Genomic DNA, 14,949 nt, shown 5'->3' on the forward strand with positions numbered 1-14,949 from the left:
AAGCCTTGCTCCCGAGCTCACGCCGTGTCTGCTCTATCCAGACCAGCAAAGCCGACGCCCCGAGCCCTGTGTCTCCACACCCAGGAAGCTAGTGAGGGACACAGGGAGTTCAGCTGACGCAGAGGTGTGACAAATGAAGGTGCTGGTCAGCAGCCCGGTGCGGCCCCCGCCCCGCCTCCTCCTCCCAGATCGCAAGCGTGCGCGTTTGCCCGCGGGATGTCCAAGCATCCCGCCAAGCACGTGGCTTAGCTTTCCATCTTCCGCGCTGTAGGAAGACACACTAAGAGGAGGGAAGCTTGGATGTTGAGCCCGAATGCACAGTAGATGGCTCACCCGTGTGGCCATTCCTTGCTCCAGGTTATTCTTCTGTGCTCTTGCACTTATGTCCAGTGCATATAATGGGCTGCGTGAGTTCCTAAAAGTAAGATTGGATTGTACCCATTTTTCTACGTTACTTTCCCTACTCAGAGTATGTCATAGAGCTGCCCTCAAGTCAGTGTACGGCTCATTTTTCAATGGCTGCCTGGTGTGGATATACCATGATCTATTGAACCATTCCCCCACTGGTGGACATTCACTTTGTAACTGGTGTTTGCTGCTATAAACAATGCTGCAGTACGTGTCCTTGGTGGCATTCTTCCTACAGTATTGATCCCCAGCAGTGGGATGGCTGTGTTTGATGCATTAATAGATATGATTAGATTCCTTTTCAAAGAGGCTGCAGTGCTTCACCTTTCCACCCATATCCCTGCTAAGAATAGATAGCATTTAAAAAATTTTTTGTCCATTTGGTGGAAGTGTTATTTTAAATTTGCATTTCCCTGACCACTTGCCCTTCAATGGAGTACCACCTTGTAATCCCCTTTGGTAAGACTTAAATTGACTTGTTTGGTTTTGCTCTTCCTCAGTGGAGGAAAAGCTCCTGGGGAGTGACTTGTCCATTTTATTGAGTGCAGTATCCCTGCTGCTGCAGTGTCCCCAGTGACTGACACGCAGTGGCTACTTAGCATCTATTTGTTGATGGTTGGATACATCAACGAATCAATGAATGAATGTCACACGGCCTTTGACTCTTGGTTCCAGTTTAACAGTTTGGCCTTGGTTTAAATAGAAAATAACTAGACAAGCCTGCACTGAGTTAAAATACAGTTGTTGAATCAATCCTGTAGACCAGTGTTTGTCAAATTTCAGTGCATCAGAATCCCCTAAAGTTGTTGTTAAAACACTGATTACTGGGCCTCATCCTAGCATCTCATTAGTAGGTCTGAGGTGGGGCCTGAGAATTTGCACTTCTAATGATTCCCAGGTGGCGCCTCAGATCCTGCTGGTCTAGAGGTCACACTTGTGAAACCACTGTTACAGAAAAATGGACTAGGAATTTGAACAGACAGTTCTTAGAAAAAGAAATGCGCGTAGCTCCTAGCCCTATGAAAAGATAATCAGCGTCGCTCATAATAAGAAAAACATAAAGTAAAACTGCAATAGACTATAGTATCTTACCTGTGAGATGGGCAAACATCCAGATGTTTGAAAACATACACTGTCGTGAATCTGCAGGAAAAGAGGCATTCTCGTACGTGTACTGGCTGGAATATAAAATAGCTCAACTCCTATGAAAGGACATGGGCAACATCTAATAATAAAATCACATGTGCATTTTTTCTTTGACTTAGCAGTCCCACCTCCAGAAATCTTTCCCAAAGGTAGACTGGCAAAAGCAGAATGCACAAAGTGATTCATTGCAGTGCTATTTGAAATGGCAAAATACTGAAACAACTCAGCTGTCCATCCATAGGGGACCAGCTGAATGGATTGTCATACATCCATGGAATAAGAAGACTTATTCCAAGTGACTTTAAAAGAGTAATTTGGTTGTTCCGCCCTAATAGTATGTACTCTGTGTTCAAAAAGAGTTGCAAAAAAAATCTTAAACTGTTTTTAGTAATTACATTATTGGTGGTAGCGTGGCTGTTGCGATTCCAAATCTGCTGTTATTCTGAATGTGTGTATTATGGGAAAAATAGGATATGGGCATTATGGGATAAAGTATGAACTTATCTGAAATTTATCATTAAACAGTATTGCCGGGCTTCCCTGGTGGCGCAGTGGTTGGGAGTCTGCCTGCTGATGCAGGGGACACGGGTTTGTGCCCCGGTCCGGGAAGATCCCCCATGCCGCAGAGCGGCTGGGCCCCTGAGCCATGGCCGCTGGGCCTGCGCGTCCGGAGCCTGTACTCCACAACGGTGAGAGGCCACAACAGTGAGAGGCCCGCGTACCGCAAAAAAAAAAAAGTATTGCCAGCTCTGTCTACTGAAAAGTTATAAACAGTGACTAGACCAATAGCATAGAGTACCCCCAGTGCCCAGACTGATCTCTCAATACATTTTGCATTAACAGGAGATAAGGGTCTTTGAAGAAATGGCTGGTTCCAGGTTTAGGGCAGGAACTGTAGACCCCAGAACAGACAGCCAAGAGTAATTCAAAGACTACTAGGATTCTATCAACTCAAGAGTCAGACTGAATAAGCTCCTACTGGAAGAAAGAGAGAGAGACAGAGAGAGGGAGGGAAGGAGGGGAGAGGGAGGGAGGGAGGCAGGGAGAGGAAGGAAGGAAGGAAGGAAGGAAGGAAGGAAGGAGGGAGGGAGGGAGGGAGGAAGGAAGGAAGGAAGGAAGGGATTGAATTATTAGTAAGATTCATAATTGCAGTAGAATAATATTCATCAAATGAAAATATATGTGTATCCATGAGGTCATAATGATCCAAAATAAAATAAAAACTAGTCACTTTGGTTGATGCTAAGAAACTGTTTTTTGAAATTTGGTAAAGAAAGAAAAGAATAAAATATTTTAGCCACTTCTCCTATTCAGTCTGTATCTCATGATAACCAAATAGTTGGTGAGGGGAAAGTTCTCTTTTAGTGTTTAAAAGCATTCTAGTTAATAAATAAGGTATGATAGAATATCACCTTTTCAAAGCTTTAGTGAATCAGTAGGTAAAGGCAATGATCATCAATGGAAAGGGAAAACCAGACGTTACGAACTAAACTGATACACAACATTACATGTGAATTAGTCTTGGGGGAAAAATGAATCTGCCCTAGCCTTTAGATTTACTAATTTACTAGAAGTAGAAAGGACAAAGAAGCATATTAAATAACACCATGGGAATAAAATCAACCAACCAGACTGAAAAACTCTATAAAACAAACCATCCAACTTACTCAACAGTAGAAACAACAACAAAAATTGCAAAAAAAAAAAAGGCAGATAAACAAACATTCTGGGAGGGGGACAAAGGATATAGAGGGGGAACCTGTAGATTATAAAAAAACTTAGACTTATCATCCAGTTGCAAAGTACGGATCTTGTTTTGTATCCCAATTCAAACATACACACCAAAAAAAAATTTTTTTAAAGATAACTGAGGAAATGTGAACCAACATTGGCTCTTAGATGACATTAAGAAACTATTATTCTGAGTATGATGGTAGTATTTGTGGTTATGTTTTTGTTTCTGTTTAATCGAAGTATAGTTGCTTTACAATGTTGTGTTAATTTCAGGTGTACAGCAAAGTGATTCATTTGTACATATACATATATTCTATTCTTTTTCAGATTCTTTTCCTTTAGAGGTTATTACAAAATACTGAGTAGAGTTCCCTGTGCTATACAGTAGGTCCTTGTTGGTTGTCTGTTTTATATATAGTAGTGTGTGTATGCTAATCCCGAACTCCTCATTTATCCCTCCCTGTGGGTGTGTTTTCTTAAAAAGCCGTCTTTTAGAAACGCACAAATATGAAGTGATACGCTTTCTGGGATTGCTTCAGAATAACCCAGGATGGTGCACGTGGAGTCAACATGTCACAGAAGATGAAACATGGGTATTGCTTGTTGTTGAAGTTGGGTGATAGAATACATAGTTAACTAGACTAGTCTCTCTGCTTCAGTACATGTTTAAAGTGTTCCATTGAAAACTGTGCAGAGAGAGTGGCTGTTTAGCTGTTTTAGTGGAGGTAGAGCTAAATGGAAATAAGGTATTTCAGGTGTGAAGAATAGAGGGCAAGGCAGCAATGGCGTTTAAGACCATAAACATTTCATTATTTTTTCAAATACTTCTGCTCTGTAGAGGATTTTGGAAAGCCATGTGATCTTGATAACAAGAATTCTCTTCCACTTTGTATTACTTTATAAAACACTTTAATGTGCTAAATATGATTTGGTCCTCACAAAAACCTAGAGTGGTGGACAAGGAAAGTATTATTTTGCAGATGGGAAATCAAGATTCAGAGGTGAAATGACTTGCCCCGAGTCATGTGGTGGCATCAGGAAATCACATAGGTTGTGTATGTGTCCTGTGCTTTTTCCACAATAATATAAACATCCAGCTGTGGAGTATAAGAATTCCATCTGTGGTCCCCCATTACCATTAGATTTCACATGTGTGAACTGGGGATGGTGGTAAACAGAAATGGTACACAGGATTCCTTGCCTCAGGCCAGGCTCTCCTTGAGACGTCTTGGTTAGAATTTGGTTGGTGATGCCGCGAAAAATAGGTGTTTAACCAGAGGGAAGAGAGGGGAAGGAATGATACTGTGTGAGGAGGGATTGCACCTTCATGGGGGGTAAGGGATGTTCCCAGCAGAGAAAGGGTCACCATGATGTTACCAGTTTCCATGCCGAGTGCTCAGAAAGTACTTGTGACTTGGGCAGGTTGTTACATAATGAAGCAATAGACCAGTTCCTGAGGACAAGTGAGAGTCCTGCCTTTCCCCGTGTCCTAGAACAGGCTCCAGCAGATGCTCGGAGACTCCCACCTGTTTCACATCCCTTATGCAACTGCCCCGAGGTCAGCTTCTTAGGCTCTGATGGCAAATTCCACAGGCCCCGCCTGGTAGAAACAGTTGGCAGCTGCCCCCAGTCACGTCTCTCTTTTCCTTCTCTCTCTCCCCCAGTTTTTCCTCTCTGTAACTGTGAGCTCTGCCAGCCTTGCTCTGTTACTTGCAGCCTCCTTCTCCAGGGTCCGCAGGGGTGGGAGTGGGGGGAAGAGGGGGCAGCCCCAGACTCTGGAGGACTGGGTGAGACAGGCAGTGGACAGAGCTCCCGAGCCTTACTCGAGGTCTGCTCGGGAGCCTATTTCAATGACACCCTAAGGCTCTGTGTTCGACTTTTCCAAAGACATAAAACTTCTTAGATATTTTCCCATCATTGACATAAGGAGGAGGTGCTAGGGTTTTTTTTTTTAAGATTTATTTTTTGGATGTGGACCATTTTTAAAGCCTTTATTGAATTTGTTACAATATTGCTTCTGTTTTCTATGTTTTGGTTTTTTGGCCGTGAGACATGTGGGATCTTAGCCCTCCGACCGGGGATTGAACCTGCACCCCCTGCATTGGAAGGCATTGGACTGCCAAGGATGTCCCAAGGGTGTTTTAGAACGAGGATTAAGCACCACCCTTTACTAGACGGAGGACCCCAGACCAGCCACTGGGTAGACTATGGCTGTGACCCCTGTGACACGCAGTCATCAGGGGAAGGCATGGATTGGGAAAATGAAGCAGAAAGCTCCCTTGATAGATTTCAGGATGTTCTCTTCTAACTTTCATCCCACTCCAACACCTAATTTAACAACAAGTATAAAATTGTGGTTAAAAGATAAATTTTATTACCGAATTTTAGGTTTGCATTTGTTCCACTGCTATGAATTTTTCATTTAAATAAACTCTAGTTCCTACTACCAAATCAGCTTTCACATCACCTTGTTCTGTCATCAGGCTAATTAAAAAGTGGAAGGCAAGCATGCAAATTACAGTTAAATTCCAAATAATTGTATTTCTTGGGACTGTGAGGTGTTTGGGTTATTTTAATTACTTAGGTAACACCAACCCTTGTTTTAAGGGCATGCTGTTGGAAACATTTCTAAACTGTGATGCTTTGCTTGTTTCCCTTGGTGATTCCAGGTGACTTGGATTCAAGAATAATTAGAACAGTCCTTAACCTTGAGGGGCTCAAAATAAGGTAAACAGATTTGTACACTGATAATTAGAGTGAGAGCAAGAGATCTATAATCTTATCAACTGGCCTGCCAGTTAATTCTAGCAGACCAGGAATTCAGTAAGATGGATTAAGAAACAAATGACCTGAAAAAGTTTAAATTAAATATAATAGGCTTTTAAAATTATTTAATCACTTTCTATTTATTATTGTTTTAATCATTTTCTAATTATGTGTTATGTTTTCACTTTCTGATTTCAGAAAAGATACAAGGCAGCATGTAGTAAAGGGCACAGAATAATAGAGATACAAGGATAAAAATCCAAATAATAAAAAAGAGAAGAGCCTGATAAAACTGGGCTCAGAGCTTCCTGACTGCAATGGCAAAAGAAAGAAACACATCAGGGGAAAAAAAAAAAAGAGTGTGCCACTTTATCAGAAGAGAGAAACTTATTTTTTAGCACAAATGTGTAAAATTTTAACTCTCTGAATTAAAAAAAATTATATTGAACAACATAATGGACAATAATTTTAATTGTATAGTTTAAACATATCTTTTCTGATAGGAAAATAATTGGATAATATTTTAAAATTTTGGAATAGGGAAGGCCTTTCTAAACATGATGTGAAACCTGGAAACCTTTAAAAAATGATAGATTTAACTACATACAAATTTTAAATTGTCTGCAATAAAGGACATCCTAGAGGTCAGAAGGATGATAAACTGAATGAAAATGCTTCAACAAAGTGTTATTATGAAAATCAATAGAAAAAGTACAACTTCATTTGAAAAGTAGGTAAAATATATGAATGGGTGACTTATACAATAGAAGTACAAAGAGGTCAGTGGCCATAAACGTATGAAGAGATGTTCGAATTCACTAATGACTAAATACGTTCAGTTTTTTCCATAAGATACCATCTTTTTCATATTGGATTAGAAAAAATAAAGGGTTTATTACAGCCGGTGTTGGTAGAACATGGCAAAGAAAACACTCTTGTAGCATTAGTGGGAATGTAAATTGGGACAGTCTTTTGGAGGGCAGTTTGTTAATATCTATGAAAATGTAACTGTCTTTAACGTGTAACCCAGTATTTCTACATCTGGGACTCTCTTTTACAAAAATACTTGCTCAAGCAGCAATGAGGTATGTATAGGAACATTCTTTGCAACACTGATTATAATACTAAACAATTAGAAACAATCTAAATATCCATCAGTATGGACATATTTAAATAGGTTACAATGTACATCCATTCAATAGACGCTTATTTAGTTATTGAAAAGATTGAGCTAGATCGATATGAATTATTCAGAAACTGTCCATAATGCATTGTTAAAGCAAGAAAAGCTGCAGAACATGATCCCATTTTTTCAAAAACCCGAAATGAAAATAAATCTTTTTTTAACGGTATACCTTTTTGTATATTTATAGGAAAAAGGTGGAAAGTATCATTTAAATAGTTAATAGCTATTATCAGTGTGGTGTCCAATTGGAGAAAAGTTGTGATTAGGAAAAAGAACTTTCATTTTTAAGTTTTGTATTCCTTCTATAGTTAGAATTTTTCCAGATGTTTCAGTTTTTACAATGAAATACATAAAAACAGCTCAGTAAAAAATGGGATAATAATTTGCTCCCAGAAAAATGCATGAAGAATATAGAAAAAAGTGAAACAATAAAATATCTCATAATCTCAGTCCATGAATAGTTACTAATAATATATGTTGGCGTATTTCCTTTCACTCTTTTTTCTAAACAGGTATGGATTTTTTTCCCCATAATTGAGCTGATGCTTTATAGATACTTCTGTATCTTGCTTTTTCACTTAACATTATATCCTAAGCATTTTCCAATGTCATGATAAACGTGAAAATTTAACTTTTAGTCCTGTCGTAATAACTTCATATTGATGTACCCCAATTTGTAGGACTCTTTATCCCTTGTTCAGCATTTAGGTTGTTTGCAGTGTTTCATTACCACAAAACAAGGAATTACAATAAGCTTATTTTGCAAAAACATATTTTGCTGGGGTTGTCCAGACTACCCTCAGGCTTGATGATTTCCCTAGAAGTACTCACAGGACTCAGAAGTTGTTATATTCATCATTACAGTTTGTGAAAGTGGAAGAATCCAGAGTAAAAAGTCAAAGGAAGAAAGCTCACGGGGCGAAGTTCAGAGAAAACCAGACACCGGGTCCCAAGGGTCCCCTCCCAGTGGAGTCATACAGGTGTGCTTAATTCCTTCAGCAACGATATGCAACAGCACATCACCCGAGTCTGGCTGTCCAGAGCTTTTATTATGGGTCAGTTACATTGGCATATAGCACCTGCTGGACTGTCTAGGCAATCTGGTACCATGTGACCCAAGACCTCAGGTAGGCAGAACGCTTTCCTCAGTCAGAACATGCCAGAAGCTCAGCTCCCAGGAGCTGGCCAAAGGCCAGCCAGGAAAACAAGCCCTTCCTGGGAATGGGCAGGGCTTGAGCAATGCAGGGTGTTTTTATGATGGATTCCTAAAGGCAGAAATATGGAGTCACATTGAAATACGGCTTTACAAATAACACAGACATATTTTGTAGCTATTTCTTATAGCCATAAATCAACTAAATCAAGGAAACAATATTAAATGAGTTGTTTGGAGAGAGATTTTTCTGGAGCTGAAGTGCCATCTAGGAGTACATCCTTTATGAAATTTAACTCTATAATCGAGAGTTTAGAGGACCCTTAGAAGGAAATGATTGGCATGTGTTTTCAGCTGTCCCTCTAAACTAAGAGTTGTCTTAGTTCAGTTTATGATGGCAAATAAGTCAATATTAATTTGTCTTAAGTGTAATATTCTATGTTGGATAATTGGAAGGATGCTTAAATGTTTTAGATATCAGGAATATAAATAACAAAACCATTTTGTTCAGGTCTTTTCCTTTTTTCTTTTCTTCTTTTCAAAGATACGTTTACTGAGCATTCTCTGTGTACCATGCAGTATGCTTGGGGATTTCTATATTCTACCTAATCTAGCTCTAGAGGAAACTGGGGTTTAGAGAAATTAAGTAAAGCCCCTCCCACCCAGGGTCATACAGCTTCTGTGCAGCAGGACATGGATCAGCCTGATCTGTCTGACTTTAAAAGGCACATACCTAACCTTTGTGCTGTGCTGCTTACAGATTCTTACACAGATGGAGGCCAGTTAGTTACGTTTTATTGAAATAACTATCATTGAAAAATACAGCTTAGAGGTTGAGTCTTCTTTCTGGGACAATGCTAGTTACTGCACATACAGCGCCCAGAACCCCTATAATAATTCTGTATTCTGTCCATGCCCCTCTTTCCCCAGGTTTCCAGACATAGGTTGAGAACTAATGCACTGTGCTAAGCATGATCCACTCCTATGGTATCATCTTCCTGTAAGTTAATAACGATCATTGCCTTCTTATTTATTTATTTATTTGGCCACACCCCTCGGCTTGTGGGATTTTAGTTCCCCGACCGACCAGAGATTGAACCCATGCCCCCCGCAGTGGAAGCGCGGAGTCCTAACTACTGGACTGCCAGGGAATTCCCTTTATTTATTTATTATTATTATTTTTTTCATTGCCTTTTTTTTTTTTGTGGTACGCGGGCCTCTCACTGTTGTGGCCTCTCCCATTGCAGAGCACAGGCTCAGTGGCCATGGCTCACGGGCCCAGCCGCTCCGCGGCATGTGGGATCTTCCCAGACCAGGGCACGAACCCGCATCCCCTGCATCGGCAGGCGGACTCTCAACCACTGCGCCACCAGGGAAGCCCCATTGCCTTCTTGACATCAGTGTGACGACAAAGGAAAGTGCCGTGGATTTAGTGCTAATGGTTTAAAAAAAAGTACTGAACATCCTCTCTGTGACTGTGTAAAGGGAAGAATTCTAGAAACATAACCTCGATCTTTTGGTGACTCTTTTTCTCAGAATTGTCATGAAAAGTTGTTCTGTTGTTCGTATGTCAAATACAAAATTTCACCAGGGTTTTGATCCGTATAGTTTTACACAAATAATCAGGCTTTACCAATTGACTTTTCCAACTGGTTTTCAGTTGTTGTAGCAAAAGGGAAAATATTTTCAGTTGAAGTATTGATCTGGTGATAGACTACTTCTAGGTCAATATGCCTTCTGGCACTGTCATGTTGACATGATGTATAACAGAAAATAAAATTCCTTTAATCATACTAAGCTGTAGAAGGATCTCCCATGGTTATATAGAAGATGAACAGCTGATGTCTTATTGTTTGGGTTCCTCTCGCCCTAAGGAAAATATTCTCTAGAAGTAATGAGGCTGTTATTTTATGGGCTACAGAAACTCCACTTGTATCATAAAACTTAATTTTACTTCTTGAACAGGGGATTATTATTTCTGCATTAAATTCCACAAGTTTAGGTATTTCTGGGCATACTATAATTTAAAAAGTCAAGTAGCTTGTCAACACCACCAGAATGTGTTTACCGAGTACTTTAAGGGGCAGGCTTCCGGAAACAGCTGCTCTAGCACGTTCTCCCCTGCCTCTCTTCAGTTTGGCCAAGCATCATCTCCCCTCTCTGGGCACATCTTCAATGAAGAGATTGAGTAAGAGCTTGCTGAAATAAAATATTCTGCTCTAGGAAAGGACAGGACAGGTAAAGGGATCACTTTGCCACTGGAATCTTGGGTCTGGATGGTTTGAGAGGTTCTCCTTGCCACAGCGTATGCACTTTTAACATAAACAGCTCTAAGAGCCTATCATTTTTCTGACAGTGAGGGAATCATGGCACCTCACAATGTGGAAGCCCGCGTTGACCCGGGAGTGGGACCTGAAGGAGGCAAGTTCAGAGCAGTTAGGCTGTGCTGGGCTTTTCAGTGCAGATGGTGTTATCACTTGGTGTTGGCTGTGTTCTCCCTGAGGTTGGGTCCCCGTGGCTAGCCCAACTTTAGCTCATTTGTCATTGTGAAGCCAAAGGGGAACCTGCAATGGGTTGGGGATAGAGGAGAGTAGAAGTGTTAGAAAGAACTTTTGTGGGAGAAAAATCGATACATTTGAGACCCATTCCTTTGCATGAGGTCATAGAGACAGGAAAATATGGCGGGATGATGGAGTGACTGTCCATTTCATCGTTCAGAGGGTGGCATTCATGGGTGTCCTGGAAGGTCTGTTTGCTGTTCTTTCTGGCCAGCAGTGGGGAGGTTCCTCGCAGCGGCCAGGAGGTGCTGTGAGTCACACGCTGTGACCCCAGGGTCCAGCTCAGTCACCCCGGGGAGTGACGGGCATCCCACGGATGTTACAGGGCACCTTCTTTGAGTTGAGCTCCGTGCTGGATGCTTGGGGAAATCATGATGAATGAGACAGAAACAGTCTCTGTTGCTACAGAGCCCATGGTGTAACAGGAGAGAGGAACATAAATCTTGTACTTGCACACGTAATTGTTTAATTACAGTTATGCTTGAGTGCACAGCAGAGGCGTATCGTACAGACCTACTGTAGTGCGCAAAAAACGCGTAGGCAGAGACCTGACGGGTCAGTCGAAGTTGCCAGAGAGAATTTATAAAATGCCGTGACCCTCCTTGCTGTTAGGCCCCCTGCAGGCTGGTGTGAAACCTTTTATTGTGTGGTGGCCCCTCCAAGGTAAGGCACAAAATCCTAGCTCTCACTTAAGAGTATATGCACGTACTGCATCTCAGAGGTTACACGCCTGGTATTTTGCCCACTCTGCTTGTCAGCCTCAAAGAGCTATGGGAGCTGGTCCAGAAGTAATTAATGCAAATGGTCCTGGAGAGCCGGTTTTCCATTGTGATTTCTGACATTTATATGCTTCAGAACTCTGCCTCCTGTACTATAAATGCATTGTTATGCAAAGTGCTACCATGATGTAGCCCCATCTCTTAGCCTGATGATCATGGAACTTTTAATTACATGTCAGTGTTTAAAACTTTCCAATTCGTTCCAGATTTATATGTTTTACTAGCTACCTTACACTGATGAAATACCAAATACTAAGTACTGTCTTCGGGCAGGGATGGGGGGAGCTAGAATAAATGCAAATGTAATAAGAAAGAGACAAATGCCAGCCATCCGTTTTCTAAGATAAGTGGCAAAGAATAACACGTTTCTTGGACATTGCAGAGTCTTCATATTGTCCGTCTTTAATCCATCAATCAGCATATTTGTGTTGAGAACTGCTTTGGGCCCCAAAGCAGTCTCACTGCTAGGAGTCTAAAGCCCATGCTGAAAATGAGAAGCCTGCACACGACCACCAGATGCAGGACCCTGAAATACAGAGTCCCCCAGCCTAGCAGTAGCTCTGATTGTTGAACAGTCCACATGGCAGGTAGATGGGGAATGAATGAAAGCCGAATGCCTCACTCATTAAGTATATGCAGCTTTAAGTGATGTGACAGTACCACGCTGTGTGTCCGAGCTGGGACAATGGGATAAATATTAAACAGGACAAACAGATGTGATGGTTCATTGAAGAGCAACTATAATAATAATAATAGCCAGCATTTATTGAGTGCTTACTGTATGCTTAGTCGTACCCACCATTTCATTTCATCCTCACTTAAAAACCTTATGATGTGTAGGTACGATTCTTAAGACTATTTTATAGATTAGGAAACTGGGGATTAGAGAGATCAAGTAGTTTTCCCAGGATAACAAAACGAGATTTACGGGTTGGGTGTAAGTAAGCCCCGGCATCCATCGGCAAAGCCCGTACTTGCACCCGGTGCCGGTGCCCTTTCTGTAGCCCTGACAGTGACGGGCCTCTTCACACAGCTGCTGTGACCAACATCACCCAGCAGAGAACCCACCGGCTTGGGCTGCCAGCCTGCAGTGCTTCTGTGCCCATGACCTGGGAAAATATAACAGCAAGGTTACAGGACCCTTTTCTTATTCATTGGCTACATCTTTTTAGGTTTAAGAAAACAAAGATACCTTGGACATATTTCTGTCTCCACATGATTTTTGTTCCAATGAGTGGAATAACTTTATTAGTAAGCCACTGTTAATTGAGAGTTTCTACGACACAGACTTCGGATGGCAGAGGAAACAGGGAGTGAGCTTTGAAGTTAGACCCAGCAACAGCTGAGTGACTTTAATTCAGTTACTTGACTTCTCTAACCTTTGATTCCTTATTGGAAAAAGAAGAATGTGTAATTTTTGTCACCCTGATTCAGGAATGATTTAATACACTAGCACTGCACTTATCATCCATAGGTTCTAAACAAATATTTATAATAATTAAGTTAATATTGTTAATAAGTACCATGTTTGTAGGTGCCTGGCATTATGCTAAGCATTTTTAATATTTGCCTGGTGCAGCTGGAGATCGTAGAAGGCTAGAGACCAGGAAGATGGGACTCGAGCAAACCCTCCCGTCTCATACCCCACCCTGCTGCCCCTGAACGTGCTGTACCTTTGCACACGGTCCCACGCCGGTTGTGTCCTGTCCTTCTTGGTGATTGTCCTGCATAGTTCACACCTCAGCTCAAACATCACATTCTTCGGTGAAGCCCTACCTGACTCTTCCTCTGAGCTCCCTGAGAAATCTTTAGCCAGACCACTGGGCTGGCACCTGATGCATCGTCTTGTCACTACTTAGGTACATGTCCCACTAGTTAGTGAATTTCTGGACATAAAGGATTTTGTCTTTCACCTTGGACTCTCCAACAGCTAACACCCCATCAAGTACGGTGGACCCACCCAGTAAATACATGATGAACAAATGAATAAGGGCATGCTTTGGATTTTTCAAGGAATGAATAGTTCAGAAAATAAGAAAGGGATGATGCAGCCTTTGGAATAAAACTACAGGGAACTAACGTGTGGGCACTTATTTAATACTAAGTAGACCATATTTATATGGGGAAAACGTTAGCTGTGAAAAGCACAATTTTATTGTGTTCTTGAATTAATGTGAAAGTAAATTATTGGATGGAATGAGGCAAATAATCCCAGACCATTTCTTTCATTTGGGCTTACCTTAACTAAAACTGCCACAATGAATAAAGCCCCAGTGTCTATTTGGGTAGTTTCAAAAATACAAAGTACTTTTTGCACCACGACTTACTTATTCACATTTTCTCAGTGCCTAATAGATCACGCAGTGTCTTCATTCCCCAGAACTAGATTATTTTCCACCCACAGATCCATCATAGGCAGAGCTTTACTTATTTTTCTTCTAAGAGTGTGTAAGGTGATTTCTCATTACTCACTTAGGATGTGCCTGTTTATTAGGTGGGGAGAGAGAGGTACTGCAGAAGAAATGAAAAAGAGAAAGAAAATAACAGGAGGTTTCAAAATATCAGGAATTTACCTAATCTCAAGGTTGACTTCATTTTCCACAAAGGAAGAACATGATTAGTTAGTAATGATAACCAGCTCTATTTATTTACAAATATGTACTGAGTGGGCGATTTTCATGTGATGCGTTGTCTAATGGGGAACACGGACAGGTGAAGGGCTTTCAACCTATAGTGCAATAAGCTTGTAGCCACAGAGCATATTAGCAGTATCCAGAGACCTCTAGGTTGAGGTCTGGAGGATGAGTTGGAGCAGAGTTCACTGGAGAGAAGAGAAGGTAGGAGGTGGTGTGCAGTTCTGCAAGAGAAGTGACAGTGATCTGAATTAAGGAGTTGCAGTGACTACGAAAAAAAGAGGTGGACTAAATTTAAGAGAGATACAAGATGTGTGTTTCATAGGATTTGGCATCTTATTGCATATAAGAAGTAAGAATGAGGGAGGGGATAAGGATGCGATCAACATTACTGGCTCAGGCAAAAGACACATCTACCGGAACAGCGAAAATAGGACTGAGAGGAAGTTTCGTTAGGTGACAGAGTTCATTGTTGGGAGTACTGAGTGTCATGTGCACCAGGAGAGATCCAAAAAGAGATATTTATATATAGGTTGTATATATAAATATACACACACAAATAATAGGAGTTCCATAAAAACAAAAC

The 14,949-nt window shown here is 41.1% G+C and overlaps 1 protein-coding gene across 1 annotated transcript in view; it reads left to right on the forward strand.

Annotated features, from left to right (window-relative positions):
- The window catches only part of MTUS2 (microtubule associated scaffold protein 2), a 415,310-nt gene that overhangs the window by 243,622 nt on the left and 156,739 nt on the right, over window positions 1-14,949 (forward strand). The window lies entirely within an intron of this gene.

The sequence above is a fragment of the Phocoena sinus genome, chromosome 18, assembly GCF_008692025.1.
Source record: "Phocoena sinus isolate mPhoSin1 chromosome 18, mPhoSin1.pri, whole genome shotgun sequence".
Classification (NCBI taxonomy): domain Eukaryota; kingdom Metazoa; phylum Chordata; class Mammalia; order Artiodactyla; family Phocoenidae; genus Phocoena; species Phocoena sinus.